Source organism: Elaeis guineensis, chromosome 7 (assembly GCF_000442705.2).
Source record: "Elaeis guineensis isolate ETL-2024a chromosome 7, EG11, whole genome shotgun sequence".
Classification (NCBI taxonomy): Eukaryota; Viridiplantae; Streptophyta; class Magnoliopsida; order Arecales; family Arecaceae; genus Elaeis; species Elaeis guineensis.
The window spans coordinates 51,061,378-51,069,364 of NC_025999.2; positions in this window are offsets into that span (position 1 = coordinate 51,061,378).

Sequence of the window (7,987 nt, forward strand, 5' to 3'; positions counted from 1 at the left end):
CTATGATCCAAGAAAATATGAGAGATTGAATTTGGGTCTTAATTATTTTAGATCAGATCTAAATTTAATTGGACTTGATTTTATTAAGATTAATTGGGTTAATTAAATCAAGTTTGATTTAGACTAGAATCCTAATTAGATTAGGATCAATAGCTTTTTCGAATTTGATTCGAATCAGATTCGAATTAGATTTGAATTGAATCCAAATTTGAACCAAATTGGATTTGAAATACTATTCCTTAAAACCCTAAGTTTCTCTCTCTTTGTGGCCGACTAAGATGGAGGAGGAAATTGTGCCCCTCCCCTTGGGCATGCGGCAAAGGAAGAGAGAGGCGCAAGTTGGTGCATCTCCTTTCTTCTTTCGGATTCCTCATAGAAAAAGGAGTTTGGATTTGATTCAAATTTGGAGTGTCCTATTCCAGAAAGAAACTTGATTTGGTTTAGGACTTTTTGTCTATTTAAGGAGTGTAGAGAAAGAAGAAAGCAAGCAATCAATCAAGGCGTGAAAAGCTCCCTCTCTTGGGCGTGTTCATCCCCTTGGTGTGTCCTCTCTCTTGGGCATGATATCCCTTCTTGTTGTGGTGTGTGGAGTCCTTCCAAGGCATTGAGATCAGATCTTAGAGCTCTTCCCTTCTTGCCTTCTCAAGAAGATCCTTAAGTTCTTCATCCCTTTCTCCTACGTTGCTTGGCATGCAAGCGAAGTAGACGATCTGTGCATTCAAATCTTGTGAAGCAACTCATTTCTGAAACTCCTACAGTTTTGATTATCTTTCCACTATGAATCAAGGTAAGATTTCATAAAAGTTATGAAAAGTTTTTAATTATAATCTATTCAATTTTTTCTCCTAGCCATGCAATGTGAATCGTATGTTTTTTCTCAATTGGTATCGGAGCTAGGTTGTATGTCATGATTGCATAGTTGATTTTTTAGTTTTTAAATATTTTTGATTTGATTTTGAATCATAATTTTTGATGTAATTAAATTTGGTTTTGAACTGATATTTTTTGTGTTTTTTTGATTTGGTTTTGACTAGATTATCAGAACAAAATCAGCCCCAAAAAATAGTTTGTTAAAATCTATTCTTAACTAAATTTTTATGCAGATTTTTTGATCTATTTTAAAATCTGATTATACATAGATTTAAATTTATTTTTGATAGATTTTTGTGGATATATTTTAATTATATAATTGATATTTGAATCAAGTTCAGATCTGAATCTATTTGACAAAGTTTTAGATCTATTTTGAGTAACATATCTGCATATATTTGATTATATCTTAAACCAGAATTTTTCTTATGCAATCATACATACTTTTTTTGAATAGATTTCATGATTTTTTAGATGTAAAATTAATGATTCATATGATGATATGATTAAGGTTCATATCTGAAAATTTTATGTTGTAGTATCATGATCTAATTAGATTAGTTAAGAATCTACAATTGTTCTTTTCTACACATATTTTGCATATGAGATATGTAGTGTAGATTTTTTTTAGTAGCAAGTACTCAGACTAAGTTGATCACCATGGCCATCTGATAATAAGAGGAAGCAGGGATTAAAGTCCCTTTCTTGCTCAATCGATGGATTCTCTTATAGTGGTAGGGGTGCCATTGTGATTATATTTCATGAAGAAGAATAGTGAAAAAAAACCTTAGAATTGTTTAATCATAAATTAGTTTAGATTAGATCTAAAAAATTTATGATTAATTTTTTTAATTTATGTAAAATATTTAGATCTGAAAATAACTTTCATAATATGAAAATTAATGATATATGATGTAAGTTTTGCATAAAATCTTTTATAAAATAGTTTCACAAATTGAAATAGTTTCAATATAGAATTTTATATGCTTAATTTTATATGCTTAATTGAGAATTAAAAGACCTAGATTTGAGAATTGAAGATCTTAAGACGCCTCATAAATCAAAAGGCTATGAGTTAGCTTGAATCAGATTATATAACTAGTTTAGACCTAGGGTTAGAATCGAATATGGACTAAATTGAGACATAGATTAAATCTAATCAAGAGTTGATTAGATTAGGTAAAGATTTCTCTAGATCAACCTCAATAGTTGTGGCATGATCAAATCCATATTTTGATTATACCAAATGGACCTAATTGTGGCTTAGTGGTCGAGCCTGAGTCTTTTGGTTGATCAAATCAAAACTAATCGATCAATTAGTATCTAAGATAAGTTTGGCAGTTCGACCAGTGGTTTTTAATTAGGGGCATGCTTATCTGACCTATATGGTGACTAAGGCAAGCATTGGCTATCCTTCCATCGATCTCGCTTATCTGATCAACTTGATAGATTATGTTTTGATTAGGTCGCTGATTGACTCGAGTTGACTCATGCTATTAAGGTTAATCAGTGTGACTGATTCAGGTGTTCTTGAACCAGCTTGTTTCTAGTCCTCTTCGATGACTTGGTGAAGTCAGTGGGAGGACTATCAAAATACTGGTTAACCTCTTCTCTTCATTTTAAACTGATTAATTAAATTTTTTAAATTATTAGGTCTTTAAAATGAAAATATTATGGGGATAACAGATTCATATCCTCTCATTAATATGAATGATAATGAGTCCAATACTCTAGATAATCATTGGAGGTGCCACACGCCTGGTGTTTTTCTGACTATTGAAATTATCATTCATAATATGACAACTTAGTTGTGACTCTCTGATGGATGGTCAGGTTGGTCGAGTCACACTCAGGCCTAATTATTTATCAGTTAGATGCACTGAGTATGTTTATATTAATGGTTGGATCTAATCAAGATTTTTAATGGAGGTGTCACATGCCTATTGAAGAGAGACCTGAGGCAAAATAATTACTAAAAATTATTTGAAAAAATAATTGGTTAAGAACCAACCCATAGATGCATATGGGTTGGTCGAGCCACACTTGGGCCTATGTGGATTCTAGCATCCTTTAAGAAATCAGATTTCTCAAATTGGAGATAATGACTATCAATTTGTAGAAAATAGTGAAAGAATCTTTAGACTAAATTCTAAATCTTTAAGATTAAATAATTCATATACTAATATGATTTTGATTTTTTTCATTAGTAGTTAACACTTTATCACTCCGTTCACTATTGGAAAATGACAAGCCTATCGGATCCAACTTTGATAGCTAGTATCACAAGTTAAAGATCATTCTGACACACGAGAAGATCCTATATGTGATCTTGCACTTGTAGAGCTTATAGCCAATGCACATGGTGTGGCAAGAGATACTTATCAAAAGTGGCTCAATGATCGTATAATGGTACGTTGCATCATGAGGGTTGCTATTAACGATGAGCTTAGTCATCAATTCGAAGATGCACAGTTTGAGAAGATGATTCAAAAGTTGAATGAGTCATTTGGCACCCCTGAAGATACTGAAAGACATAAAACCTCCTGTACAGTCTTCAATGCCCATATGCGAGAGGGGGCATTGGTCACTGATCATGTATTGTACATAATCGAGCAGATCGAGCAGCTTAGCAAACTTAAGTTTTCGTTGCATGAATAGTTAGGCAAAGATGCTATCCTCAACTTGCTTCCCAAGTCTTACCTAAAAGAATAATGCCTTACAAATCAATCACATATGTAATGCGATGGGATTTTTTTTTATATTTTATCTTCCAAACTTATGTATTTGACATTATTTATTAATAAAATTAGGCATCTTTGACTCATTATATGCTGCATCTTATACTTGTTTAAGATTATAATGAACCCCATAAATTAGGATGAATGATTTTAAGACCATGATGAGATCATACCAGTAAAACCTAAATCTTTGATAGTCTTGATCTAAAATATTTTTAGTCATTGGTTCATTGAGTCAGAGATCAATGATATCGGTAAGATTGGCACATCCTATATATGCTCGATGGAGAGGGTGGTTGATCTCATAACCACTTGTGTATGATACCAATACAAGAATATAGGTGCTCATTAAAGAATGAGTTTATTAAATTGACCTACAAGAGAATATTTGATGGACCTTTATTTGCATGTCAGCAGGTTGTTCTCTAGTGGGAGTTGTATAAATGATCTTTAGACCTGAAATCATGATAGTAACTTCTATACATGAATCAATATTTTAGTTTATTTCCTAGCTTGGTTCTCTGATCCTTATGTGGAGTATTTTGGATGTAGTGAAGTATGCATGAAAGTTATGAGTGGTCAATAAGGGATCGATCACTCCTAATAAGAGGAGCGAATATCCTATGTGATCTCACAGGATCATAATTTGGGAAGTCTTTGGTCAAAATAGAATGATAATTAGAAAGAGATTTCTAATGTATCATCAATTGAATCATCACCTCTTGATCGAGACACATATAGATGAGCATTTGATTTTGACATGATTCCATACCCATTGCTCATTTGGGATGTTGTATGACTGAAGGATTGAATTACATGATAACTTGCCACTGAAGGATAATTTTGATATTTCTACTAAATTTTATTTCTTGACATGTTGTCTAGATATCAATCTTGACTTGTAGACTCATAAGAATTAAAGAAGTTTAATTCGAGAATTAATTAGGAAGAGTTCTGATTAATTGGTGCAATTGGCTGACCTAATCTAATCAGATTAGGATTATGTCAAGAGTCTAGGTCCACTGTTGGATAGATTTGAAACTCAATGGATCACACACTTTAGAATTTGATCTTGGTTTAATTTTATTTTAACTTATTGTAAGTTCTAAGGGCTAATTTGATATCCTAGCATATTAGTTAACCCAAGTTTTCAATTTGGTTAGTTCAAAGTGTTTGAGCAAGACTTAGCCTGTTGCCTTGAATCTAATTAGATTAGGTCTATATTTAATTGATTTCTTGCCTTTACATAGAAGTATTTCATGTGTGAAAGAGGTTTTTCATGCCATCCATCTGAATTCAATACCAAAATTTATGGGTAATATATCCCTTTGTTTCCCACTCCATTTATTTCTTTCACACACCATTAATATATGATATTTATTATTGTGGAAGATAAAGAGTTTTTCTGCATTTGGGACTCCTCCACATCATTTATTCTTGCATGAGGATTTATTTCCCCATATGAGAAGGTGAAGCACCAAGAGTTGGCATCCCTTAGGAGACCCATGCACCTCTTCATTTCCTATTTAAAGGGGATGCCCCCTATGGATTTTAGAGTAGATATCCTAACATTTGGGCATGGATTAAGTGAGAATTAAGAAAAAAAATTGGAAGAAAATTAAGAAAAAGAAGAGACAAAAAAATAGAAAGAGAGAGAAGAAGAGAGAAAAAGGTAAGTGAGGGCTGCTTGACCAGGGTTTGGTTTTTTCATGTGTTGGAGGATAAAATCAAACTCTAGGTGGTAAGATCTCTTGAGAAGATGTTCTTGATGTGGTCCTTATGGAGGAATCAAAGATAAATAGGTAGTGGTGTGATTTATTCTTGGAGAAGGACATCGACAGTGTTCTTGTGAAGAAAGATTGCAACACTATTTTGATTGGAAAGAACCTTGATCATCTTCCATGTGGATCATCATTGGAGGACTTCTACTTTGGAGCCTTGTAGAGATCATTTTGCTATCTGATCATCTTCTTTAGGAAGTATAATTTCTATCCTATGCATGCTTGAATGGTTTGATTGGAGTCTATAAGGTGATTCTAGGGTTTGAGTTTTGGTATGCTGGTTTTAAGTGTTAAAACTCTTTTTTTGTATGTTAAAAAATTTTAAAATCTATATTCTATTATGTGATCAAAATCCAACAATAGTATCAGAGCCATTTTTGTTAGATTCAATCAAACAGGTGCTATTGTTGTAGTATAGATGTGATCTAATTCATATAATGCCGAAATGTTCTATCGATTTTTTGCATCGATCTTAAAATCAAAAATTATTTTTGACTATGATTCAAGTATAACTTTAAATTTCAATTGTTAAATTTTGAATTTATCATAATTTAAAATTTTATGATTCATAGTAGATCGATGTTTGAATCGATTTTATTAGGGTGTATTGTTTTTGGCCTATTATTGACTTGGTCGAGCCTAATATGATTAGGATTTGGATGTTGATTCAATTTGTTGACTCAAGTCAAATTTGACATATGAATTAGACCAAAGAATTGAGTCCGGATCATAGTCAAATGGTATTAGCTCAAGTGTTGAACAAAAGTACACCCTTGCATGATTTTAGCAATCATAATTTTTGGTATAGTTATATGAATGCTATTACAACTTGAATAGCATTTTATATAGCATGATATGATGCATAAAAATTATTTTCATTCTTTTTATATGCATATTACATATGATGTAAGTGTTAGGATGTGTTAGAGACCAATTTAAAATCCTCATTAAAAATTATGTTAAGTTGTAGTATCAGGATTCACTTGCTAACCGAATATCGGATTCATTGAGCAGTTGATGTCTAGAAAAGTATTAAAGGTGGTTATTTAATTATATCTGTTCACTTAGCTGGCTAACTTGTTGGTGTCTAAAGAAAGCATCGGAGAGCCTCCCACTTACTTATCTGACTAATCTGGTCTATTGAGTTTCGAGTTTGGATTGTTTAGTGATGTAAACACTACATGTGCCTTCCTTCGTGCTCAGCTAATATCATGTCAAAAACTATAGTGAGTTTATTGTGCAACCACAAGACTTACTATGGAGATTGATGTAGGGTTACCTTAGTGCATATTTGATGCTTACAATATTTTGGATATGCTACTTTGTTGTGCAACCATAAGGGCAGTATCATTCAGATATGAGTATATGAAAATAAAAGGTCTAACTTAACTAAAATATTATAGTTTGTTGTACAACGAGAAGATATTTTGTGAGAAATTAAGATCTCAACCCTACTAAGAAAATCAATAGGATTTCTTGTTTATCATAGGAGAGGGCTATGGTATTCAATAAAATAGTGAGAGTAACAATTAGATAAAAGATCTAATCTAGTTGTGCATGTCATCATGAGTTATCTGCTTATATTAGTTCCTTGTTATTGTAGATTAATCTGTATAATGGTATCTTCACTTTTACTGTGTGGCATACTTGATGCCAACAAATTAATCAGATCCAATTATGTAGACTGATTGAGGAACCTGAGAATTATTCTCACATAGAATAAAGTCTCCTATATTCTGAATATCCCTACACCCGATATGATCGGGGAAGATGCAACTAAGGAGGAAAGGGCCACATACAAGATGTGGCAAGATGATAGTGTGATGTCAAATGTATCATGCTTGCCTATATGAGCAATGAGCTTTAAAGGCAATATGAAGGTATGGATGTTCCTTCCATACTCCTTAATGTAAAGGAGTAATATGGAGAACAAAGTCGGACTGCTAGATATGAGATATCTAAACAGCAGCTGTCCTGAAGACACATCCATGTAAACTCATGTCCTGATAAAACACATCCATGTAAACTCATGTCCTGAAGATGATTGATCTGATCACTCATCTGGGATAATTGAATTTTGCAATAGATGGTGAGCTTAGTCAAGATCTGATCTTGTAGTCACTCTCTAATTTTTTCTCATAGTTTGTCATAAACTATCATATGAACAAACTGAACACCAGTCTGCCTGAGCCACTCAATATGTTGAAGATAGTAGAGAGTCATTTCAAAGGTGATAAGACTTCTGCTCTTCTTGTAGATAGGATCTCCAAGAAGTAAGGCAAGAAGGTTTCTAAGAAAAAATTAAACACTAAGGCTAGCATCTCCAAGAAGAAGGTGAAGAAAATCTTCACCAAGGGTACCTGTTATTAGTGTGGTAAAGAAGGGCACTGGAAGAGGAACCGTAAAGAATCAATCTTGGTAGAAAAAAAAAAGTCCTATATAATTTGTGAGACTGAGTTTAGAAAGTCTTTGGCCAAAGTAAGAGTGAATACTTGAAAAAGAGTTTTCAAGAGATTCACAAGTGAACTTGAGTCGAGCCAATCTTGCATATGATTGACGATGAGGTTTGATGAGTTCTCCATGATCTCTGTCAAGTCA